General features: G+C 48.6%; 1 protein-coding gene and 1 non-coding gene across 2 annotated transcripts in view; one reads left to right on the top strand and one right to left on the bottom strand.

The window, feature by feature from the left end:
- LOC130027969 (guanine nucleotide-binding protein G(q) subunit alpha) overlaps positions 1 to 27104 on the bottom strand; it is a 278643-nt gene that overhangs the window by 190660 nt on the left and 60879 nt on the right. The gene's annotated exons all lie outside the window — the stretch shown is intronic.
- LOC130028063 (U6 spliceosomal RNA) lies at positions 8801 to 8902 on the top strand. The gene has a single exon (XR_008793156.1). It is a non-coding gene; the product is annotated as a U6 spliceosomal RNA (small nuclear RNA).

Genomic DNA, 27104 nt, shown 5'->3' with positions numbered 1-27104 from the left:
AAAGACAGATGAGAAGAGGGTGACCAGAGAAGATACAGAAGGAAGCGAGTCTCAGTTCTAGGGCTCAGAAAACCCTGAAGAACATTTTTAAACTGAGAAGCACAATCACTTAGAAACATCTATTCATTCCAACAAAAGCTTCTTTGGGGTTTTTGTTCCTTGACTTGTTTTTATCAGTAAGCCCAAATGTGTTTAGGTGCAACGGCAGAGAACTGAGATTTGGGGCAAGAGTCTCAGGTTAGAAAGTCAGTAAGGTGAGTAAAGGCAGCTGTGTTCACCATCGTAAGTATCACAGGCAGAGAGGAGGGCCGCGCTGGGGGGAAGGGAGGGATGTCAGGCTCAAAAGCAGCCCTTGGCATATTCCTGCACCTACGAGGCCCTCGGCAGGAACATGGAGGACGCCGGTGAGGAAGTCACTGTGTCCACTATGGCCTGTGCCTGCCACACCTGGGAAACAGCCCTGAGTACAGCGCTGACACTCACCAAGGAGCCAGAACACATGACAACACCAGGGCAGTGTCTCACTGCCTGTGGAAATCAACACACACACACACACACACACACACACACACAGACATGCACAGACACAGAGACAGACAGACACACACACATACAGATGGTCATTTACACACACACATACACTGCTGCAGCCTGTCCTACAGAGGAAACCAGGACTCCAGTAAAAACGATGAGGAATATACAAAGATACGCCAAAACATCGAGTCAGAAGAAAGTCACTCTGCGAAGTAGGAGACCTTTCGGATCTTTAATCACTGACCAGGAGAGTAAATGCTGCTGATGAGCAGGCAGTCGGGGTCAGTGCCCAGATTTGAGGGGGCACCATCAGAAGCTGCTGCCACACACCACAGAGCCCTGGGTAGGGCACGCCATGCACTGTCCGAGCCTGGCAGCTTCCATAAGCCCCCGAAACCCTCCCTGGGGACAGAGGAGCCGGAACTGGCCTTTCCCATCTGATTTCCTATTTATCCGGAAATGACGTCCAGGCAGAGGCACGCAGGCAAAGTGCACCCACACAAGTCAGGAGCTCTCGGAGCCGCCACGAAGGTACCAAGTGTGCACTAGTAGCTGGTCTCTGAGGCCTGAAGACAACCGACCTACGTGGATAACCTCATGCACCCCCTGCAGTCACTGATTTCTTTGTTCTTCTCATTCTCTGAGTTGTCTAGCACTGAAAACCATTGACTTCTCGAGATTCAAACACTAATGCACAGTTAGAAACTGTGTCTATTCATTCCAACAAGAACTAGTTTTGGGCTTTCAGTCATAGGAAAACTATGTATGGTCTTCCTTCAAGGTTAGTATGTCAAGGTTTTCATTTTTCCCCCCACTTTTACTCATGTGGCTCTTTAGGTCTCCAAAAATAATCTTTGGAGGTAGGGGAATTAGGGTGCAGGAGGGAGCGAGCACTGCTCCAGTTAAGAGCAGTCAGTCTGGGCTCGCTGGCAAAAGGGAGGGTATTAAGGTGACCACACGTCACCAGCCTTTGGAACTAGCATCACCCCCACCATTTCATAAAACACCTGGAATACTAAGAGGAACTCGATTCGTCCCAAACCTGCCTCACGCTCAGGAAACTCTGAAGGGACTTTAAAGAGGGGCCATGCTAAGGACAGCATTCTCTGTCTCTGCTCCTGGGGGACAAGAATCAAGCTAGTGGGGACTTCCGAAGCCCACTATTCATGGGACAATTGAGATGTCATCCAAAGGAAAGCTCAACTCAGGCTTCCCTTTGTCAAAGCAAAAGGAAGACTCTGACCTAAGAGGCATACACTCAGGCCAGACAAACCTGCAGGTCATTCCCATTTAAACAAACTCCCTGATGGGGGGAAACGCTGGCGTTTATCACGAATCCCCTTCTGGAGGTCTCCTGAGAGGCAGAAGCACCAGCCAGCCAGGACTCAACACAAACCCCTTCCAACTGGCCAGAGGGGGAAGAGTCCACAATGACACCGGAAATCAGGCCAGTCTTACTTCTCCTCGAGGCGTGAAATGACAATATTATTTTTAAGATTCAGCTCTTTTAAAAAGCTGGAGCATTTACCAATGCGGGGGGATGAGGGGGGTGTTTATTTTTCATAGTCACTGTGTAGGGAACACTGGAAACAGGGACATGAACTATTTCTACTCCTTAGATTTGAGTCACTGCAGATGGGGTATTCACAGGCACCAACAAAAAGGCGGTGGACATGGGAGAGATGGGGGGGCAGGACCAGGCACCCCAGCTGATGCCAGGACAGCCCCTCAACCCTGAAGGAGCTGTGAGGGGTCCATGCTTTCACCTGAGCTCTCTCCTCTAAGACTCTGCCTAATGGCCTTATTTCTCAGGCTATCACCAGTGACAGTTGACAGACACATGCCACAGAACAATTGTGAAAGGGCTGGAGATAGGACAGTGGACGGAGCACTTGCCTAGAATGTGACTGACCTGGGTTCTATTCCTAGCACCGTTCCTGGTCCCCCTAAGAACTGCCAGCAGTGACCCCTGAACATGAAGAGAAGTATAGCCTGAAAACCCCCAGAGGTGTCCCCAAGAGCCAAAACAAACAAACACACAAAAATGAGCATGGAATTAGGTTCCACCATCTCCTCCTTTCGCACTCTAGTTTCTTCAGAAACAGGGGTGGTCAGTCTGAGTCTGCCATAAACAAAAAGTATCTTTTTTTTTCCCTTGGCGTTCAGCAAATTACATAGGAAAAATAATCCTTTCTTCTGACTCAACAAACTCTGCCCAAAAGGCTCCTACCTGAACACGTATTACCAGCAGGCGAGAAATTTATGGAGAACACACTTACACCAGGCTTGCTCCTCAAGAAAATAAAATTAGAGAAAAGCAGGTTGGTGCATTTTACTCATTTTCAGTAAGGCTTCCTCAGCTGATGACTTCCTACCATTCCACTGATAAAAGGGAAGTGAAACCAATTACCCTCAATTTACAATGAGCCACTTTTCTTGCTGTGCAATCCATGGAACTATTCCAAGAAAGAAAAAAATCAGATTAAAGGGGAAGAGGTTCACAGTACAAGAAGATGTAGGATTATTAGAACGGGTCTCGGTTTGAGGCAACAAGCTTCAACTATTGTCCAAATTATGTTCGCATACACTCAGACTTTATTTTATAAACCGACCTAGTAACACACAAAAACAATGTTTAAAGCTATGTAATGAGAGGTTTATGTAAAATAAAACTACAAAAAAAAAATCAATGCTTTCGTGTGCAATATTTTTCTTGAAATACTTCAGCACAGGAAAGGTAGAACAGTCATTAGGGCATGTCTGAGAGTTTGCCATGGGTGAGACAGCACTTGCTGACTTGAACCAATAAAGAACTCAGCAGGGGTCAGAGAGAACACGGCAGGGAGGGCTTGGCCTTGCACAAGGACGCCTGGGATTGGATTCTGGCACCATACAGGGTGCCCCGAGCCTGCCAGGAGTGATCTCTGAGCAGAGCCAGGAATGAACCCCTAATACCACCAGAACCCCCTAGCACCCCTCCAAAAAGTTTTTAAAAATTAGCAGAAATTGAAATGTCTACTAAATTCAAAATATTGGATTCTTTTAAAAAGAAAATACTACATCACTAGGAGTGATATTTCCGGGCATCTGAAAATTCAAACAGAGAAAACAAGTGACCTACAGAGAAAATTAGCAAAGACAGAGCTGGGACTGGGCTCAAACACTTAAAGCCTTCAGGGACGGGAGACACCTGAGAGCCCTGAGTGTGAGCTCTCCTGTGGGACGCTGAGGGCCAGGAGCACCCCAGCAGTGAGCACCACGCCTGGAACAGTTCTTCAGGACAGCTGGGTATGGTCCCAAAGCTGACAAAGAACCTTCAAAGCTGTAGGCGATGCTGAAACTAGAATAATGGTCGGTTTGTTCTACTGCCTACATAGCTTTCTCAGGAATATTGGCCCTATTTTTTTTTTAAGCCAAACACACTACCTACCAATTAAACGGAGGGTCTATTACAAGATTCTAGATAGTCCACATATGAATGTAGAAGACAAAGGTAGGAAAATCTCCCCGGATCATACATTCCTCTTAAGAAATATTAGAGTGCCAGGGTGACTACAGCTTAATCCATTGCTTGTACTGCACTGTAACAGATGTCACCAGGACTTAACAAAGGACAAAGAACTTTATACCAACTTTATTGAGACATAATTCATATACCCTACCATTCACCCAATTAAAGTGCGCAGTGGCTTATAGCATATTCACAGATGAATGGGACTATAACTACGGTCAGTTCTAGAACATTTCTTAATAAAACTGGAATGAGCTGCCAAACTGCTAACTTGCCCAAGTGCCACACTTCAGTTTAGAAGCCCACTGTTAAATGCACTCCCTCTCCTTTAAAATAAAAAAAAAAAATTTTTTTAAAAAGTCATATTATTTCGGGGCTTTGTTGGCGTTCCTTTGTTCTTCTTCACAGTAACACGCAACACATGTCCCAGAGCTTGAATCTGTCTCAACAGTCTCAGAGGAGCCACTGAAAACTCTGAACAGAGAAGAATTTCACTGCTGGACTCTTCCCAACTCGGGGCATGGCCCGAAGGAGTCTCGATTGGACAGGGGAGAAAGCAGGCAAAGCGAAGCTGGACTCAAAGGAGCTATTGTTCTGGCAGGAGGGGACAAGCCCGAGCTCCTGGAGCTCTAGGGCTGAAAATGGGTCGGGAGGGAGGCTGAGAATCTTCCAGAATAGACAGCGCAGGCAGGCAAGTTCTGGCTGGGGGCTGCAGATGGGCCCCGGGGGGTGAGGGGGATGTGGACACGCGGGCAAGAGGAAAGAGGTGCCCAGCCCATGGCCCACATGGGTGGTTGTGGCCCTTCTGGGGAAGGGCGGAGGCTGGAAGCCGGAAGCAGCTACGGAAACCACCCAGCGGGCACAGGGCTGGGGACTGGACTGGAGATGGGAGGGATGCTTTGTGCCCCACACCCACACCCGAGCTCACGCAGGAGAGCAGCTCTGGCAGCAGAACCAGCGGGCCCTGCTGAGCGGTCCCTGCCCCTCACAGGACAGGTCACGCCTCACGCATGCCCACTGTCCCTGCAGCCGAGGAACGGGATGAGGAGGACTCTGAAATGCTGAGACAGTCCTTCAGCAGGAGCTGGGTCTCCCCTGACACTCGGGGCACCTGCTCAAGTGACCCTAGAGGTAGTCCCCGCCACCGGGCAGGGCAATGGCTAGCGTGCAAGGCTCACAGGGTACATGGCAAAGTGCCTAAGTGCCTAGTAATTCTGTCCAGCTAGGATGAGTAAGTCCCTAGGCTCGAACACACACAAAGGCAGAAAGAGAACTATGAAAAAACGGTATTTCAAGCCCTGCCCACAGGCCTCATTAGCATATAAGAACACAAGACCAATAACAGACAAGTCTAATTACTCTTTTTTTAAAAAAAAAGTCAAATCAAACATGTGGTTGTGACTGAATTTCCCAAGTCTCACTGATGTCCTGACACTAATACTTGACCGAACCGTCCCCTAATGGGTAACTTTTAAAGTTGAAAAGAATTTTATTAAAACTATGCTAACACATTATGCATAAACTGTGTTAGCCTCAGGTGAACTGAAAAATGAGTGTCCCAGTAAAACTATAATGAACAGAGAGAGGGGACGAACTAAATCCAGGTCACTTTTTGCATTCGTAACACTTTACAAACTGTCAGGAGATTACAAGCCCTCACAAATTTACCTTGGAGTAAACTCATGCTAACACACTTCTAAAATATGTTTATTATCCCACAATACATTAAAAATTTCAACATATTGGGAGAACATAGTTGTAAGAACTTCAAAGTATCCAAAGTAAAATTCACAAAAAGCACTTGTAAATAGCATTTTACAAAAAGAATAATCTCCCAACAGAGGGAATTCGGGGGGGGGGGGGGGGGAATACAAATTTAAATTGTTTAAGGATATGATACTTTTTCATGGCAGAGCCTGGCAAGCTACCCGTGACGTATTCGATATGCCAAACACAGTAACAACAAAGTCTCCAATGGAGACGTTACTGGGCCCACTCGAGCAAATCGATGAACAACGAGAGGACAGTGACAGTGACAGTGATACTTTTTTAAACTAGCAAACACAGTTTTCAAGTTACTTTATTGAGTCTCAGAAATCTGGAGACAAGTGGCAGTCTATAAACCCAGGCAAACCCAGATATAGCTTTCAGAGAAATGCAGGAAAAAGTTAACATGCCTAACAATATTACATATACACCTTTCCCAGCGATTCTTTTTAGGAACTTTTATCCAAGGAAACAATCATCATTTTTCCAAATGTATATATTGTACCATAAATAAAGAGGCCAGGATATAAGTCAGGAATAGAGCTATATTGCACATATGAGTCTTTGGGTTTGATACCCCTTCCCCCCCCATTCACACACAATTTTAACTTAGTTAATTTCAACAATAGGGATTAGGATTTTTAAGCATGATTAGGATCCAGTTTGAAAAGTGTCATATCCTTATCCCCCCCCCACCCCACCCCGTGGTTAGGCATAATGTATTGGCATAATTTTAATAACATTCTTTTCACTTTAAAATTTACCCATTTGGGGGCTGGAGCAATAGCACAGCAGGTAGAGTGTTGGCCTTGCACGCAGCCAACCCCAGGTTCGATTCCCAGCATTGCATATGGTCCCCAGAGCACCGCCAGGAGTAATTCCTGAGTGCAGAGCCAGGAGTAGCCCCTGTGCATTGTTGGGTGTGACCCAAAAAGCAAAAAAAAATAAAAATAAAATAAATAAAAGTTACCCATATGGGCATGGTTCGGTCAAGTATCAGTGTCAGAACATCAGTGAGACTTGGGATTTAGACATTCAATAAAACACTTTCCATGATAAAAGAAAGTGGGAATGAAACTAGTGGATCATAAATCCATCATTAAACTATATGTCAGCGGGGCTGGAGCAATAGCACAGCGGGTAGGGCGTTTGCCTTGCACGCGGCCGACCCAGGTTCAATTCCCAGCATCCCATATGGTCCCCTGAGCACCGCCAGGGGTGATTCCTGAGCGCAGAGCCAGGAGTAACCCCTGTGCATTGCTAGGTGTGACCCAAAAAGAAAAAAAAAAACTATATGTCAGCTCTTAAAAATCTACATACACGAAAATACAAAGCTATACACAGAGAGAAGTAGAGCAAAAAAATGTACAGTGAGGTAAGAAAGTGACGTGTTCTGATGATGGGACAAATAATTTTTTCTTTCATTCTAGAAGTGTGGACTGGAGCGATAGCACAGCGTTAGGGTGTTGCCTTGTGCGCAGCCAGTCCAGCCGAGCCAGGTTTGATTCTTCCGTCCCTCTCGGAGAGCCCGGCAAGCTACCGAGAGTATCTCGCCCGCACGGCAGAGCCTGGCAAGCTCCCCGTGACGTATTCGATATGCCAAACACAGTAACAACAAGTCTCACGATGGAGACGTTACTGGGCCCGCTCGAGCTAATCGATGAATAACAGGAGGACCGTGACTGTGATTCTAGAAGTGTGCTTCCTCAATTCCCAAACTGAGCAGAAATTTGTAGAAAGATGAAGTTACTAAAAACAGATGGAATCAAGGATCTGACCTTACAGAAGCAATGGAACCCAAACAAAAGTTCCAAAGGCACCGGGAAAGAGTGTTCTCTCTGGATTCTCCCCAAAAGCCAGTCTGGCGAGGACAAAAAGGAGACAAAGGGCGCAAGAGAGTCCTAAACATGGGCGAGAATGCCATAAAAGAAGGATTCTACACAATGATCTGCATCGGGCAGAGCAGCGCTGCCTTAAAAAGCACGCTGCAGCAATCCATTCCTCTGCTTCAGTATCATGATGGTGTGCAAAAGAAATCCTGGGCAGCGTATAGAGAACTAGGAGGCTGGATTAGAACGATGAACCTCACTGCATTAGCCCTTAATCACAGGAAGAAACACGCAAGGGGACATTCTCAATTAGTGCCCTTGGACACGTAACCCAAAAGGGGGGAGGGGTGGTGATAAATTATCACTTCATCTTCACTTAATATGTTACAAAGAGTGCTCGATCTCAAGGCCTGCCACGGTGTAGGTTCAAGAAGCAAAGTTAATCAAGAATTATCTTATACTATCCCCTGATTAAATGCAACAGCTGTGTTTGGGCTGTGAGAATACAGATTATCTTATCTTGGGTTCGTGAGAATACAGATCATGTTATGATTATCATGCTTACACATTTCCAATCAATTTATTTCTTAAACTCGATTGACCCTTTGCAAATTCTAGGACTCTATTGCAGTTGGAACCACTCACTTATTAAGGAACTGGTTAAGTGACAAGAACAAGTGGGTTTGCTATATAAGTTTCAGGTTATTGTGTGGATCAAGAACAGAGGTACAACGCATTTGATCAGACACTGAAAACATCCGGCAGAACAGTAAATGATACTTTGGGGGGGATGCCTTTTTGGTGGTTTTGTTTTGAGGCCACACCAGGCAGTGCTCAGAGCTTACTCCTGGCTCTGTACTCGGGAAACTCCTGGCGGTTGCTCCAGGTGCCAAGACTGAACAAGGGTCTGCCATATGCAAGACAATCACCTTAACCCCTATACTATCTCTCCAGACCAAGTGATGAGTTTAAAATAAAAAAAAGAAACCCAAACAACAAATTGATTTCTATTTTTTGCCACACTCAGCAGTGTTAAGGGCTTACTCCTGGCGTTGCGCTCAAGGATCACTCCTGGCAGTGCTCGGGGAACCATATCGGATGCCGGAAATCAAACCCAGGTAGAATGAGTGCAAGGCAAGTGTCTCTTAGAGCTCTGACCTTCAAGTGATGACTTTAAAAAATAAATGAATTGGAATGATACAGAGAAGATTAGCATGGCAGCAAGGATAACACACAAATTCGTGAAGCGTTCCATATTTTTTCTTAATCATTGTATAATTGAAACCCAAGCACAAAAATTTGTAAGTCTACAACTGTATCTCTTGGTTTGTCACTAATAAAAAATTTTAATAAATAAAAAATAAATGAATAAAACACAATTTATTGTAGTTGTTTAAGGCTAACAACCTCAAAGAGCCAATAGCTCACATTATAGATGCCACTTCTGACCTCAAAAACTCCAGAGCTAGTACACCATTTGATAACTTTTATAGAACCAAAGACAGAGATGACACCTTGGGGGTTGGGCTCATGAGATGCAGTGAGCTGAGCCTTCCTTCAGCTCATTTTAGAGCCAAGCCACAAACCACAAACCACACACACACACACACACACACACACACACACACACACACAGACTCAATAACAACAAAAAGAAGTGGGAGAAGGGCCAGAGAGAGTACATGAAGCAGGTACGGCACTTGCCTTGCATGCAGCTCACCCAGGTTCGATCCCCAGCACCCCACTGGGTCTCCGGAGCCCCTCCAGGAGTGATCCCTGAGCGCAGAGCAAGGAGTCTGCTGCCCAAAACAATAAAATCAAATGAAACCTTCTTCCTAAAATATCAAAACTGAAAAACACCAAATACAGCCTCCATGTGATTTAGCGATTCCACCCATTGCTCAATATCAACCCACCCCCCAGAACACACAACTGAAAAGACATGTGCACATCTGTGTTCAAGGCTGCGCTCAGCATAACAGCCAGAATATGGACACAACTCAACTGTCCACAGCAGATGAGTGGACAGTGAAGCTGTGGTGTATATGGAAAACACAGTGGAAAACCATGCAGCTCTAAGAGAAAATGAAACTGCACAGTTCTCTACAGCATGGATGGAAAAAAAAAAACACCCCAGACGAACAAACCCTGGATGATGTCACTCTTCTGGGGTGTACAGAGAAGCAAGGGAACAGACAGCATAGAAGGATAACAAACCTCAGCATCCTGGAATATAGGATGAGAACACCGAGGGGGTCGAGGGGAAGCAGGGCAGGAGGGGTTCTGGGGGGGCAAGAGAGGAGATTGGAAGAATAAAAGATATTGGTGGCAGGTACTGGACACTTTGGCAATGATGAGGTCAGATAACTGTGTACTGTAGCACTGTCCTCCCATTGTTCATCGATTTGCTCGAGCGGGCACCAGTAACATCTCACAACAAATTGTGAGACTTGTTACTATGTTTGGCATATCGAATACGTCACGGGGAGCTTGCCAGGCTTTGCCGTGCAGGCGAGATACACTCAGTAGCTTGCCGGGCTCTCTGAGACGGGCGGAGGAATCGAACTCGGGTCGGCCACGTTGGCTGCGTGCAAGGCAAACACCCTACCCGCTGTGCTATCACTCCAGCCCCATAACTGTGTACATCCAATCTTCAATGTTACCACTATAAACACGTGACCTAAAATGGAATAAAATATTTAAGAGACCATATCACATGGAAGAGAATGCAGGAAGCACCCTCAGAGGATGCTCATTCAACAGAGTATCTGGCTGGACAGACGAATGATTATGTTCACTCTTATCTGCACTTTCTAAGTTGGGTACTTGAAAATGTGTTACTTTTATAACTAGAAATTACAGTAAGAGCACTATTTTAAACCAGCACTTTAGAATTTTTCTGCTCGTGCTCACAAATCTCCAGTTTCACAATATAATCTGGCTCCGTTTCTCTTCTTTCTGAATTCATTCAGCAGCCAGACCTTGGGCTGCGGGCATCTTAAGGAGCTCCGGGTGACACACAGACTGTTACCACATTCCCCGGCACCCTCACTCTGTCTCACGGCAGCTCCACGCCTGAAATCAGACTGTCCCTCCTCTGGCGACAGGGGGGAAGGGTGTGTGTGTGCGCGTGTGTGTGTGTGTCAGGCCAGTGGAGAAGGGTGTGTGTGTGTGTGTGTGTGTGTGTGTGTGTGGCCAGCAGGGAAGGGTGTTTGTGTGTGTGTATTTGTGTGTGTCAGGCCAGTGGGGAAGGGGGTGTGTGTCTGTGTGCAGACCAGTGGGAAAGGTTGTGTGCGTGTGTGTGTGTGTACTGTGTGCATTGTGTGCCAGACCAGTGGGGAAGGGTGTGTGTGTGTGTGTGTGTGTGTGTGTGTGTATCAGGTCAGTGGAATAGTGTGTGTGTGTGTGTGAGTGAGGTGTGTGTGCGTGTATGTGTGTGAGGCCAGTGGGGAAGGGTGTTTGTGTGTGTGTGTGTTTGTGTGTGTCAGGACAGTGGGGAAGGGGTGTGTGTCTGTGTGTGTCTGTGTGCAGACCAGTGGGGAAGGTTGTGTGCATGTGTGTGTATTGTGTGCATTGTGTGTCAGACCAGTGGGGAAGGGTGTGTGTGTGTGTGTGTGTGTGTGTGTGTGTGTGTAAGGCCACTGGGGAAGAGTGTGTGTGTGTGAGGTGTGTGAGTATGTGTATGTGTGTGTGAGGCCAGTGGGGAAGGGTGTTTGTGTGTGTGTATGTTTGTGTGTGTCAGGCCAGTGGAGAAGGGTATGTGTGTGTGTGTGTGTGTGTGTGTGTGTGTGTGTGTGGAGGGTGGGGGGTTGTATGTGTGTGCTGAGGGGCTGGTTTGAAGCTATCACAGTGGGAAAGGGTGTATGCGGGGAGAGGGTGTATGTGGGGGGGGGTGAGTGTATGTGTGTGCTGGGGGGGGCGGGGGAGAGGGTCGGATTGAAGCTGCCACAAGGTCCCTCACACCAGCTACAGTCAAGGGGCATCCATCCACCTTGTCCTGTGTTGGGGTTCGACTCCCTGCAACGCAAGGTGCAAAGCACCACCGAGCGCGTGCAGAGAAGGCCTGGCTCTGGGTCACACCACAGAAGACACACACTGTCTCTTCAAAAGTCTCCAGGACTCCGGGATCCCAGGTCCTGCGGGGATGACAGGGACACCTGGATACACAAGTATTCAGAGTCTATGCACATCCCTGCGCAACCCACTCCTGGCGTGGGGGGTGGGGGACACAAATCACAGCGGACACAGAAGGTAATTGCCACATCACCACTTAAATGGCTGGGGGGGGGGGGGGGGGGGAGGATCCATCCCCACCACCCACATATGGTCTAGCACTGAGCAGAGTTCGGCAGACAGCTGCAGCGGACAGAGATCTGTTACGTGCCTGTTCGTTCCTGCCCTCGCAGAGAATTGCTCCTCTGCTTCTGAAGACGCTGCCCCCTTTGCCTGCAGCCTGGTGAATCCCCTCACCTCAGGCACACAGAGACTCCCAGGTTACAAAACAGTACGTGGCTGAGTCCACGGGGTTCCTGGGCCCCCGCTGACAGCTGCTTTCCTTTGACAGGAAAGGCACGTGGCACCTTCAGGGTCAAGCTCAGAGCACTTCCATGAGAATCCGGGACCCAGAGTGGACAGGCCAACACCCACGGCTGCGCGGTCACAAAACGGCCACAGGGCTCTCTTCCAGAGGAGAGCGAGGAGATGTGAGAACTGAGTTCTCTGGGACACTCCATCCCCGCCGCCATAGGCCATGTGCATCTGGATCGTTCGTTGTTCTCCATGTTTTGCACGTGTGGCATTTCAAGAAACTGCAAAATGGTTTTTCTGTATTTACTGAGAAGATAGAAAAAGCTCTTCCACTTTGGGGAAAAAAAAAACCTTGAAAAATGTTTCATTACTGAGGTGAGAGGTAAACTACATACTCCAGAAGGAAAAATAGATCTTTAGGAGAGAGAGGGGGAAAAAAAAAAAAAGGCTGCCCTAATTATACACAGATGATCTCATTAACTATCATTCACAATTCATTAAGGCTATTAATACACTATAAACGAGGGGAAAAGGGGATCATGGAGTTAAATGTGTAAGTGCTGAAACCTACCAAGAGACGGGCATGGCCTGAAGATGAAACGCCCCAGGAAGTGCCTACGCTGAGCCTTCCTGTATGGGGTGCTCGGCCTCCTCTGAAAGTCCCGGGCTCATCCCTGAGAAAGGAGGAACCACCCAAGCAAAGAATGACCCCAGCTCGGGTCCTCTCATGAACTCGTCCACCCAGGGCTCTGTCTCCCACCCACCCAGAAAGTGCTCGTGTCTGGGCTGCTGGCCCGTGAGGGCGCAGGATCCCGGAGCAGAGGCCAAACGGAACACAGGACCTAGTGCCACGGGCTTCCAGAGCACCCTAACAGGGCCCTGGGGTGCAGGCCACGTACAGTGCCGGGTGTCCTGGAGCTACCAAGAGTGGTGGGAGGACCAAGTGAGCCAGTTCATGTCATGTCACTGATCATTTTAAATGTCACCACATGGAAAGTCTCCAGGCATGACAGTTAATGGTATGGCGGAGGGGGGGGAGGGGAAGGGGAGTTGGGGAGGCAGCAGGAGAGACAAGGAAGCCTCCAGCCAGGTGATGCTCGTCCCCGCCTGACCTGTGCACAGACAGGTGGCAGGACCGCAGGGATCTCACACACACATATGGGGTACAGTCCTAGAGAGGCCCAGCAACAGGCCACCAAGCAGCGGGAACAACAAGGGACGCAGGTGACGGGGCTTGGGCTGCAGCTACCTGGCCAGGAACACGGGCACTGGACAGAGAAGGCGAAGGTACCAGGCCATTGCACACTGGTGGCGGGTGAGGGACAGGACTCAGGAAACCAGACTCTGGACCAGGCAGCGAGAGACAAGAGTGATGTCTTAGAAAGAGAGAAAGTAGGGCCTTGGCCCTGGGGAGGGGCCCAGACCGTCTGCTTCAACTGGACAAGAAACTCTGACTTCTTTTTTGCAGGGTGGGGGTGGAGGGCTGGACCATACCCAGCGATGCTCAGGGCATACTCCTCACTCTGCACTCAGAAATCACTCCTGGCGGAGCTTGGGGGATCCTATGGGATGCCGAGGATCAAAACCAGGTCTGCCGCATGCACGGGAAGCATCCTACCTGCTGTGCTATTGCTCTGGCCCCTAAACTCTAACTTCTTAAGCTCCTGAAGTTTTGTCTGTAAGTCTTTCATACAACTCTCAAGAACCCAAGAGCTCAAGAATAATCCTCTTCCACAAGAGCCCCAGCTCACCGGGTCCAGACACTGAACCACCGGCCCAGCCGGCTGAAAGTCAGGAGCAATCCTCAGAGCCTAAGCAGCACTTGGGAGACAGAGAAGGTGAACTGATACACAAAAAGCTGAGACAGGCGCATCAGGAGTGACAGAGAGTAGACACTCTCCTCTTCAATACTACAACGAAGAGACAAGAGAAAAGCAATCATCCGAATGCCCAGTGTGCCTAGAAAAAAAATTTACGGGAATATTAAGGAATTTAAAATATCTTTACTGCTAATATGCCTACTGAAAGAACATTTTAGTTTTATTTTAAAAAGTCTCACATGACCAAGACAGCAGAATAACTGGCTGTTGGTAAAGGCAGCTCCAATCACTCCCCCAGCTTTCTACCTCGTACAGGTCCATGTTTCTAGGGGGTTCCATAGGGGTAGAAGCAAAGGAAACTCCATACAATAGGTACGCAGTACAGTGAGCGTAGAACCCACCAACCACCCCACGCGTACCCCCAGGTTACTCTACCAGCATCTGCCGGGGGGTCCTAGAATCACATTCTCTCCAAATTAAGAGACGGCGGGCCATAGACACACTCTGGCCCACACGTCCATCTCACACCCGGCAGCTGCCCGTCACTCAGCTGCCCACACGGCTGGATGAGTGAGCGGAGGCCAGGTCTCCGAGGCCAAGCGATGTGGGCATCATGAGGAACTCCGGGGCTCAGAGCCAGGCGCTGGCCTTGGCTGAGACTGTGGCCTTCCAAGCATAATGGATGCCGGCAGGACAGGAATGTCCCGGCACCTTCCCAGCCGGAAGGCACACAGGCTCCACGGAAGGCTCCATGGAAGGCCAAGGGCCACGATTAGCAGGGTCTGGCCTGAGCTGGAGGGAGCATCACAGCATCCAGTCAGCAAGGCCCAGCCATGATCAGGCGCCAGGGGGGTTCAGTGGGAAGGAGGGACCAACGAGTGGATCAAGTGTAACAGCAACAAAATTCATGGGCAATGGCCGCCTGCCTCCTCTGCTCACCCATCTCACGCTGGAGTCCCCCAGTGCTGCTGCAAGGCTGCCCTTCACCATTACACACACGCGCGCGCGCACACACACACACACACACACACACACACACACACATATACACACGGAGGCCTCACGTGGGCTAGTCACGGCACCTGCTGCAGCTAAGCTCCTGGGATCCAAGTCTGGAAACTGCTGGAGGGACCCTGCTCTGTGGCAGGTCCTGGCAGGTGCAGTGCTGTCTCACAGTAGGACAGGAGGGTGACAGCGGCCACACACGGGTCAGCCGCCCTGCGGGCCACAGCATAGAGTCACACTAAGATGTCACCCCACTCCCAGCACCGAGAGGCTGGAAGCTTCCAGTGGGCCAAGACGGAAATACTCTGCTCCACTCTCCACCTCAATGAAGCAGGGGGCTGACTCCACGCCCAGCAGTCAGGCATTCTCTGTATCTTTGTGAGGGTTTCGTGAGGGTTTTTGTTTTGTTTTGTTTTATTTTGTTTCTGGTTTGGTTTGAGTCGGGGCTGGAGTGATAGCACAGCGGTAGGGCGTTTGCCTTATGTGCAGCCAGCCTGCTGAGCCGGGTTCGATTCCTCCACCCCTCTCGGAGAGCCTGGCAAGCTACCGAGAGTATTCAATATGCCAAACACAGTAACAAGAAGTCTCACAATGGAGACGTTACTGGGCCCACTCGAGCAAATCAATGAACACCGGGAGGACAGTGACAGTGTTTGGTTTGAGTCAGCAGAAAGCAGCCCTGAGCTGCAGCCAGGGGCGGACTGGCTGTCCGAGGCCCTTCCTGCAGGCTGAGAGCCAGATGGATTCTGACAACTTCTCAAGTGACTTCTGATGTGCCTCAAAGGGCAGGACCCCTCGTTACTCCCTGCCGTTCCTCACCGTGACCATCTCCGGCACTCATGTCATTTCTGTTGTATGATGTGAAATGAAACGCCCGCCTGCTGAGGGCAGTCTGGTGTTTCTATGGCAAGAGCCGGAAGTGGGTGTGATCCGATAGTGGGGGGCCGGCGGGGAGAGGTGCATCAGATGGCGGTGGGGGTCTTTCCCCTTTTCGGGGTCCAGGGCCACAGGCCTAGGAGCCAGTTCAGCAGCACATACTAGAGAAGTGTGGAAGCGGAGACGGGGAGACCCCCTGCAAGCCCGCCTGACCACTGCACCCTCGCACCCTGGCTCTGCGGCAGGCCTCCTTCTCTTTCACAGACCCAAACCCAGGTGGGCTCCAACACTTGGCACGTGTGGGCTTTGTTCGGTAAAGCGAGCCTCTCACCGCATCCTGTTGGCTGGCCTGGTGTTGCAACAGGTAGCAGTCACGGTGGCCAGCAAAGCTCAGGAAGGAGATCAGCTATGGTGGGAGCACGGACCAGATCGCTGAGACTCTGGAACCAGCTATTCGTGATGTCTCTGCAATGGCAGAGCCTTCTCCCAAAAACCCCCGTGGGGAAGCTGAGGACAGGGAGAAAGGCAAAGGCAAGACCATGTACTCTGCTCAAGGCAGCTTCGCTCCTGGCACAGCATGGCACGACACCGCTCCAGTGCAGCGCCAGATGCTGCACCAGGGAGGTACCCCCCACCCTGCAAAGCCCTGATCAAACACCAGCACAGCATCCCGCTCACATCCAGGGTACCACCAGGTGTGGCTCATGGCTCCCCACCCCCCACCCCCCAAAAAAAATGTTCGTCCTTGGATTTTCACTCCCCAATACAAATTCATACTCGCCACTTGTAAAAAATTTTCACTGGGGCTGGAGCGATAGCACAGCGGGAGGGGTTTGCCTTGCACGCGGCCGACTCGGGTTCGATCCCCAGCATCCCATATGGTCCCCCGAGTACCACCAGAAGTGATTCCTGAGTGCAGAGCCAGGAGTAACCCCTGAGCATTGCCAGGTATGACCCAAAAAGCAAAAAAAAAAAAAAATAATAATAATAATAATAATAAAATTAAAAGTTTCGTTAAAAAAATCTACTTAAAAAATTTTTAAAAAATAAAAAATTTTCACTAAGTCATCCCAGTCTCAGTACCAGAAACATTTGCCTAATTCTCCATCTGCATCGAACTCAAGTATCCGGTCACCAATATTCTGAATTCTTCTTCACAAAATTCCGTTAACAGCATGCAACAGTCACAGACGTGACTTTCTTCCAGAAAAGGGACACTTAGGATGTCTGAAGCTGTATGACGAGAAGACTGGCTCCATCTTCCTCTCAACCTCATCTCCTCATCTGTCCTGTCTTCTTGGAAGCTCCCCTTGCACCCAGCGCCTTCCTCTGAGAGCAGAGTGGGACCCTCCCAGACGAGGTGCATGCAAAGACTGCTCCTCCGCGCTGATTCACTCACTCAGACGCCAGCCAAATGATGGCAGGGAATTCCAGCTAAGGCTAAGTCGGTTTCCTCTCATTCATTCAGCGCCGGCGCCAAGGAAGGCGTGTGTGATGGATTCCCCAACAGAGCCACCGAGCCCCCGCGGCTGGGCTGAGGGCGCGACCACGTTCAGGCTTGGGCGAAGCGTGAGGGTAGCGGAGGATGCTGTCTCAAGCCAGACTGAAGAAGGCCTCAACACATCCCCAGCCTTGGAAATTCCTGGACAGTTTAACATCAAACCCAAATTAGCCGAGAGCCGCAATCAAGACAGGTTTCCACTGAAGCACTGTCAGAGCTAAGGGAACAGGGAATTAGAAGCTGTGAGTTGCAAAGGGCCTTCAAGATCCTCTCGAAGGACCTTAAGAGCTCGCCTTTTTCTAGGGAAAAGGGCAGCTCAGATAGAGAAGGGAGCACCAAATAAAGGGTGTTTGGAGGATCCTCCCAGGAGGGGAGATGCATGTTGAAAGTAGACTATGGACTGAACATGTTTGCCACTGAAAGCCTCTTTTGCAGACCACATCACTCAAAAGGAGAGAGAGAACACAAGGGATTGCCCTGCCACAGAGGCAGGGTGAGATGGGAGGGATGGGGGTGGGAGGGATATTATCCATGGTGGTAGAAAATGGGCACTGGTGGAGGGATGGGTATTTGATCATTGTATAACTGAAACCCAAGCACAAAAAATTGTAAATCTACAACTGTACCTCATGGTGTTTCACTAAAAATAAAAAAAAAAAAATTAAAAAAAAAAAGAGCTCACCTTTATTGCAGATACAGGCACGAAGAGAACAGACTCTATCCAGAGCTGGAGAAGGCAAGAGAAGGTGGGCCCCAGCGCGGCTCAGCTGACAAAATGTCCCCAGCCATTCTCATGCTTCCCACCAAAATAAAAAGAGAGTCCTCCCGTGCATGGCAACAGTGTACCCGGAAGAGATACCATCAGAGTCCACGGGAATATGCTCAGTGTTTTCATCAGTCTGTCCATGACTGTTGCATGACTTCTATTAAGCACCGTATATATAATTATGGAGTACTATGTAACTAAAGAATACTTCAAAATTATAGAATGGCAAGTAACTACACAACACTATGTAACTAATGGCAGAATTACTTTCTCGCTACAGAATGACAACAGGATCCCAGTAGTCCAGATACTGAGTCGGAAGAGGCAGACACCACTCCCGCGACATCAGCAGTGGTGAAAGTGTTCAAATCATACAGGAAATGCTCCAAGATAAGTGTGTTGGGGGATGAGTGGGATGGGAACTTCTAGAAGTTTGGATCCTTACTGAAGTTATTAAAGAAAGTCGCTAGACTCAATTTTTTTTTTTTTTTTTTTTTTTTTAGTGAAGCACCATGAGGTACAGTTGTAGATTTACAAATCTTTGTGCTTGGGTTTCGGTCATACAATGATCAAATACCCATCCCTCCACCAGTGCCCATTTTCCACCACCATGGATAATATCCCCCCCACCCCACCCCACCCTGCCTCTGTGGTAGGGCATTCCCTTTTGTTCTCTCTCTCCTTTTGGGTGTTGTGGTCTGCAAAAAGAGGCATTGAGTGGCAAACATGTTCAGTCCATAGTCTACTTTCAACATGCAACTCCCCTCCTGGGAGGATCCTCCAAACACCCTTTATTTGGTGCTCCCTTCTCTATCTGAACTGCCCTTTCCCCTAGAATACCCGGCTGGCCTCTAAGCTATGGAGTAATCCTCCTGGTGTTGAACTAGACTCAATTTCTACTCACACATTACTACTCAGAGCAGCAACGCTCAATTTCTACTGACCTCCAAAGCAAATCTGAGTAACTATGACAGTTAAATCCTATTGATGCGAAATTTAGAAGTCATACAAGTATTTTATTAGGTCGCCAAAGCTTAAAGAGATGTTACGTTTAACCGGTCTAAATATGAAAAAATTAATTCAGACAGATTTAATTGAGTGACCTCTAATCACTTCAATGAATGCTAAGGATGACGCTAACCTCGTTTTTATACGTATTACAAACCTTTAGATCCATAAGGTCCTTAAAAATAAGCCTTTAGACATACAGAATATAAAGGAACTACTCTGTGGTGTTACCTTTGCCTGAAATAATAGTTTATTTTTTTAAATTTAGTTTTTTCCAAAATCGTCACAATGCAAAGCTACTAGATACACTAGATGACATTAATCCCTATCATCACTAAAGGTATGTCCCTTGTCCCGAGAGGGCTATGTCCCCTGACCTGAGGCCCCTCAGCTTCCTTCCACGGCCAGTGACCGAAGTGTAGGAAGGGCGCACGAAACATCCAGTGCCTTTTCTCTCACCCAAAATGGTATCGTTTCTCACTGTTAAATAAACAGCAGCAATAATCCAATGTGTACTAAGTACCTGTATGTACCTGGCCTGGCCATGAACTACTTTCCTTCCATCAACCACCTACTTAACCTTCACAGCAACCTATTTAACCTTCACACCTGGGGAGTGCCACCCTGCTCCATCCCAGACTCCCAGGACGGGCAACAAAAACGGACAGCCCCCAAGGCAGCTGATGGGAACAAAGGAGGGACACACACACTGACTATCTGGACAAATCCACATTCCCAGTGATCCTGCGAGAACCGAGGGCCGAGGGCCGTGTCATGATCCTGTTATGTACAACAAACACCCCGCTTCCTTTCTCATGTCCCAGGAATGTGGGAAGGGCTGAGAAAACGGTTTCCAACTGCAGGAGGCGACGGCTGCCTTTTAGTATGAGGGGGACTCCCTTTCCTCAGCGGCTGCTACTCTGTGCTGCACTCCTGCGGAGGAGGCGTCTGGGAGCAGCAAAGCTGCCTCTCCGCGCCCTGAACTCTAACCGCCAGCCTCCACCAGTGCAGAGATGGCCAAAGAGAAGGGACCAGAGGGGCACCACCCTTTCAACCAGAGAGAGTGATGCACTCACTAGACGCAAACCACACACATCCATCACAATGGGGGACCCATTTCCGCATGACTCACCGCACTGCGGGATGCATCGACTGTGCCCCAGTTTAAGGAGAGCCCCTCAGGGCCCACTGCCAAGCCCCGGAGGGACACTGTTCCTCCGCCCAGGGGCAGCTGCTGAGGAATGGGACCCAGGAACAACACAGCTGGAGAGGAACAAAACAGGGAACCCGAGAGCGGAGTCACAAGTAGGGATGCACCATTTACTCTGCGATGTGAAGGAGGAACAGACTTTCCCAAGTCCAAATGGACACCTGAAGGGGACAGGTACAGCCTTGCTCCCACGTGCTCTGACAGTCGGGTGCTGTCTTGGGGTGAGGCGGGGGTGAAAACCAAGCAAGTGGTGGAATCCGAGAGGCTGACTGGAGGCCAATGCTGGCCACCGTGTGGGAAAGATAATGATGATGCCACCCATCTCAGCAGCAAAGAAGGTCCAGCCTCTGTCCCTGCCTGGCCGCATGCACCCGACATGGCAGGGCCTGTCTTGCCAGGGAAGCAATTACCGAGAAGCCACTGCTGCCTCGGCAGGAGGGCGCGTGCAGGGAATTGGCTCGTTCCTTTCCAACTAGGTCAGATGCAGAGACAATGGCATTTCTCCCCAGCTCTGCTCCTGCCAGGAGTGGCGGCAGCTTCTCCGGCAGCGTGCTGCCACCACCAAGAGAATGACAACTGTCCTTCGCAACATCAGTCCCTGACCAAGCAAGGCCTAATGAGAAAAAGACACTTTGGCGGCCATAAGCTTTAGAATAAATGGTTGGCAATTAAAAAAAAAAAAGAATTTTTATGTGGGTAGGGCATTTGCCTTGTACCCCAAGTGGTCCCTGGAGCACTGCCAGGAGTGGTCCCTGAGCACTGCCAGTGTGGCCCCCAATAGAGAAAAAAAATCATAATTAAATTTAAAATGAGTTTTAGATTGTGCAACACGGATTAGTTTTTCACTACTCTGCACATTTTAGGGCTTCCTCTGAAGGTTATGAAATTGAAGACGGTCAGAGGTAAGACCCCCAAAAAACGTTTTTAAAGAACAAGTGTAAGTGGAATTGCTTGCTAAGGTCACTGAAATTGTTCTGAACTGGGCCATGATTTCTAGGCCAAGTCTGTCACTGCGACTGCACTGGTGTGCGTGTAATACAAAGTCTCCATGTCCCTGGTTTTCGAAGGCCTCTGGGGAGAAGGGAGACAAACTCAGGGAATCAGCATTTCCTACAGTGCCCTGGTGACTCTTCACAACTTAAACTGTGCTTGCTCTCTGACCACTAACTCCGGACAACATCTATATTCACATCGTTAGCTGAGTTCTATTCTAAAAAATCTCTTCCTTCCTAACTTACATCCTATAATAAAATATTTTTTTTCCTCTAGTGCATTCTAAGTTTAAAAAAAAATCACTTATCTTGCAGTCTTCTGTGCAATCTAATTTTCTATGCATAATTTTTTTCTTTATTACATCACTTGTAAAGATAACGTGGAATTTATTTTCTAAACACATGATAGTCAAACCCTCCACACAGTACAAATGAGTCTTGGACTGAAACGTGTTTGTCTTACACCAACAGTCCTGCTGACAGACCTTCACAGGACCACTTGGAAATCTGACTCTGCCTGAGAACTTGCTCTTGAAGAAACGGCACAAACCCTTCCGAATATTTATTGAAAACTGAGCGCTTCATCCCTCCATCCTCTGCCTGGTCGTCACTTATGTTTATTCTGATAATTACTCGGTCGCTTTTTCCTACTCCCTACTGTATTTAGCAGTTTACAAGTATTTCAATGCAAGGATGATCTTAAAAAGTAATCTCCGAATCAGAGACGTCTCTCTAGTAACTGCTGACCAACCTAACCACATGCTGATCAATGCCTCTATAAAGATATTTCAAGATTTAGACCCCATGGACATGGGGTGCCACAATCCCTACAGCCTGTATGTTCTACCTGGGGTCTCCCATCCTGGGCCGAGGGTCTGCATACCGAAACTAAAGGGGATGGCTGCACTACCTCCACCTGCCCATGGAAGGCACAGGTGGGCGAGTGGACTCTTGGCTGCTTCCCTGGATACAACTTTCCCTCGCACAGGCAGCAATAACTGAACTGAGTGGAATCGCCAATTTCAGTCTGAGGTAGATCAGAGCAGAAAATGTCTGGAGTTCTGACTCCATTTAAAGCTCAGGACGAGGAAGTTTCATTCTGGCCAAAATGCTCATCTGATCATTCTGCCCTTTCTTTCAACTTCTTGTCCTCATTTTCTCTAATCTCTTCTAACTCCCATAACCTCCCTCCAACCTCTTCCTTCTCTCCCAACGCCCCCCAAAAGCAAGAGACTGGCCAAAGAATTTATTTGGTAGGTTATGACAATCATAAGTTTTCGTTCTTTTTGTTTTTGTTTTGAGGTCACACCCAGCAATGCTCAGGGCTTATTGCCGGCTCTGCACTAGGAGTCCCTCCCAGTGATGCTCAGGGGATAATATGGGATGCTGGTGTTTGAATCCAGGTGCAAGGCAAGCACCCAACCCACCAAACTAGCTCTCCCAGGCAAAAAGTTTCTTGTACTATTTCAAGTCCGATCTTATAATGCATTTGGCTTGCTTATCTGAGGAAATGAACTTGAATGCCTTTGTATGAAATTTTCAACTATGCTTTAAGATGTGCCCGGGATTGATTGATATTTTATCCAGTTGTGATAAGGACACAGCCAGAGGCCTTTGCCACTGGGAGGTTGGTGTGTCATGTGCAGACCCAGGAGGGCAGTCAAGAAAGCACTGCAGGGCAGGAATGATAGTAGGGCAGGTAGGGCATTTGCCTTGCATGCGGCCAACCTGGGTTCGGTCCCCAGCATCCCATATGGACCACCGAGGACCGCCAGGAGTAATTCCTGAGTGCAAAGCCAGGACTTAACCCCTGAGCATCGCCAGGTGTGGCCCAAAAAGAGAAAGAAAGAAAGAAAGAAAGAAAGAAAGAAAGAAAGAAAGAAAGAAAGCAAGCACTGGAGAAGGAAACCTGGACTGGCTCTGATGTAGGTGAGCAGGTGGGGTCTGCTAGTCTGAGTACCTTCAGCAGACTCTGAGGTACAGAGACAGCTCTGAACCACTGGCACCCGCCCCTGGGCAATCAGGACAAGATGTGGTGGCAGACAAGGACATTCGGGTCTCAGGTCAGTGTGAGCAGCTTTGGGCTGGATCCAGAAAGCCAGAGAGAAGTCATCTCCCGGGTACAAGCATGGCTCCCCCATCAGTCCCGTCAAGGCAGGGCAAGAGGGTCTGCGTGCACAGGACAGGGACTGGGCACGCAGACGGTCACAAGTTCACGTCCCACCCACAGCGAGCAGCAGAGTTGGAAACCAGATGCATGCCAGGGCCCAGAAATGTGAGGATCCCAGCCAGTCCCGCCCCGCCCGGCTACCCTCAAGCACTGACTCGAGGTGTGTGCACTTGGACTAAAGCAAGGAAGCCGCAACCCTCAGAGTGAGGAGCAGAGCTGGGTAAGTACCATGGCCAGGCGTGCCTCACAGCCTGGCTTGCGAGCACCCCAGCAACATGGCGGGGGGGGGGGACTACAAAATAAAGACCCCAAGAGTGAGAAAGTTAACATGAGGTATCGCCGGCAAAGGATGAAGCAAAGGATGAAGTCAGCTAAGAGGATGACAGTGTACACAGTGGCATTTCAGCGTTGCCTCTCAACCTCCCCTTCATGACCCTTAGGACAAGCAGAGGTTTAAGCTTTTTCTATTCATTTTTCATGCCTACTTTTAAATTAAGACTCCACGCCAGGCTGTTTTCACCTCAGGGTGCCCCAGAGGGGGCAGGTGAGAGCCCTCCCCAGCCCCGGAAGCCGAACACAACTACCCAACCGACATCACGCTCCAGGCCACTTTCCACATGCTCGGGACGAGCCTCACATATGAGGAACATATTCCTGGACACATCATGAGACACTCCCTAACCATTTTCCATTATATATACATATATATATATATATATATATATATCTCGAAGAGCCCAGCAAGCTCCAGAGAGTATCCCGCCTGCATGGCAGAGCCTGGCAAGCTCCCCATGTCGTATTTGATATGCCAAAAACAGTAACAATAACGGGTCTCATTCCCCTGACCCTGAAAGAACCTCCAAAATGGCAGCATTGGGAAAGACAAGTAAAGAGAGACTGCTAAAATCTCAGGGCTGGGACGAATGGAGACGTTATTGGCACCCACTCGAGTAAGAAAAAATGAGCAACGGACGACAGTGATACAGTGAATTTTTACATGTGGTCTTGAGTAGAGAGAACCTGAAAATCATTTTGCACAATCATTTTGTAAAAGTTGCATGAGTTCATTCTTCTATGAGATATCATGAGATATCATTACTATACTTCACTATTTGAAATGCAGAGTTTAGAAACCAACACATGAAACAATTCCAATTTCTGAAACTCTTCCCTTCTATGCACGCCTAACAGAAACAGAATAAAATACTCTTTCCTTTAAAAATAATCTGCTGGGGTTGGAGCGATAGCACAGCAGGTAGGGCATTTTTCTTGCACGCAGCCGACCCAGGTTCAATTCCCAGCATCCCATATGGTACCCCAAGCACCGCCAGGAGTAATTCCTGAGTGCAGAGGCAGGAGTAACCCCTGTGCATTGCCGGGTGTGACTCAAAAAGCAATAAATAAATAAATAAAAATAATCTGCTAATACTTTATAAGTAAAGTAAAGTAAAAGCCCTCCTGCTGATCATCGATTTGCTCGAGTGGGCCCAGTAACGTCTCCATTTGTTGTTACTGTGTTTGGCATATCGAATACATCACGGGGAGCTTGGCAGGCTCTGCCGTGCGGGCGAGATACTCTCGGTAGCTTGCCGGGCTCTCCGCGAGGGGCGGAGGAATTGAACCCGGATCGGCCGTGTTGGCTGCATGCAAGGCAAACGCCCTACCGCTGTGCTATCGCTCCAGCCCTATGCCGATCGGATGTCCGCACTCCAGCCCTATGCCTATCACTAATGTCGATGGGGTGTCCACACTAATACTTTATATAAAATGCAAATAACAAAAATAATGATTCCAGGCACCGGAGCGATAGCACAGCGGGTAGGGCATTTGCCTTGCATGCAGTCGACCTGGGTTCGATCCCTGGCATCCCATATGGTCCCCCAAGTACCACCAGGAGTAATTCCTGAGTGCAGAGCCCTGAGCATTGCTGGGTGTGACCCAAAAAGCAAAAAAAAAAAATTAAAATTAAAATTAAAAAAATAATGATTCTAGAACCTAAATGGTATCAGAATTTATACTCCATACTACAAACAGTAAGAAAGAAGGAAATCAAATGAATGCATGAGACAAATGTTGTAAGACAATGGATAATAGAAAGCAAAGAAACACAATTACGGTCAATCCTACGGCTGCTCCCAGCAACATGAAACTGAAAGTGGCTTCTACAGAAAAACGTGCAGAAACAGAGGAGGAAGTTCTGGACGAAATGACTAAAATGTGCCTGAACAAACACTGGAAGGAGAGTTGCAGAGGACTGGCACTAGACACGAATACCGAGGGGCCCTGGAATGTACAGAATCTCTAGCATCCTGAGGATCAAGGGACGATCGGGGCAGAACTTCCAGTGGTGTGGAAAGCCTCCTTGAAAAGGCCCCGAAGTTCACCCAGTGTCATATTCCAACCGAAAAGGATGAAACCTGGCCACAGACCCACCAGAAGGGTATGTGATGGAGGTGTGCAGTGAAAACAAAATCTGTCAGACCTTACAATTTACTATATACAGCAAGAAGATACTGAAGGTGTTATAAAAAAAAAAAAAACCCACAAAGACTTCCTAAACTATTCCTTTACCTGGATTGCAGGACATACAGCTAGAATGTTCCTTTATGGGTTTCTTTATGGCGTGACTACGTTCCCAGGAACACTGGAAACTTGCTTATGGTAATTACAGTTCCCAGAGGAGTAAAACTCATTTTGCCTGGGTTTGGTTTACTACAGCCAGGCCTCACTAGTGCAGGGACATGGAGTCTTATGACTAGCCCAAACTTCACCCTCAGGACAGTAAATAGGACACTAATCAACATTAAACCAAAGTTTACTCATCATCAAGTCAGGAAATTCAAAGCTAAGATACCCATGGGGGGTAAGAGATAATGAATTTGTGAAAAATAATGATACTCTGTGTGTGACTATGAAATTGCCTTTTGATGAGATGTCAGTTGTCTGATCTCACCCCTTGGCCCTCTGTGCGGCCAGAGTCCGCTGTTGATGGCAGAGAAGCCTGAGTCCTGTCTCCCCTGCTTCCCCCAGCTCTCCAGGCCCCACGGACCCTGCATTCAGCCGGCCTCTGACAGGAGCTGCCCATCACCTGCCCACACAGTCACTGCACTTCCGTCACTGCTGTGCTGCAACCTGTCAATCCCCAGCTTTCGCCAGCGCCCCTGCCTCTATGCATGTCCAGAGAGGGAGGGGCATTTGCCCTGTGTGCTCACGGCGAGTAGGAAGGGAGATGCCAAGGGACAACTGCTGGGCACAATTCCACTCACCAGGAAAGTCCAGCAGGGCACAAGCACGGGCCTAAAAGCCGACCCATGAGTATCAGCGGCTGGAGTATGACTGGGCAGGAGAGGCTGTTGACTGCAATGGTTTCTTGGGGGGTAAAAAAAGATACTCTGGAATTAGAGAGTCAGGGCCATAAACTCGGTGATGCAAAGATACTGAAATAACAACAACAACAACTGCTTATGCTAAAAGGGTGACTTTAGTATGTAAGTTGTATGTAAGTATGTAAGGTGTTTAAGATGTTGTGGAAGGTTTTATAAGAAATGAAACTGTACAACGGCAGAAGCCAGAACAGCAAGGATAAAG

This window comes from Sorex fumeus, unplaced genomic scaffold (genome assembly GCF_029834395.1).
Source record: "Sorex fumeus unplaced genomic scaffold, SorFum_2.1 ptg000038l, whole genome shotgun sequence".
Classification (NCBI taxonomy): domain Eukaryota; kingdom Metazoa; phylum Chordata; class Mammalia; order Eulipotyphla; family Soricidae; genus Sorex; species Sorex fumeus.
This window is presented reverse-complemented; position numbering and strand designations above follow the sequence as displayed.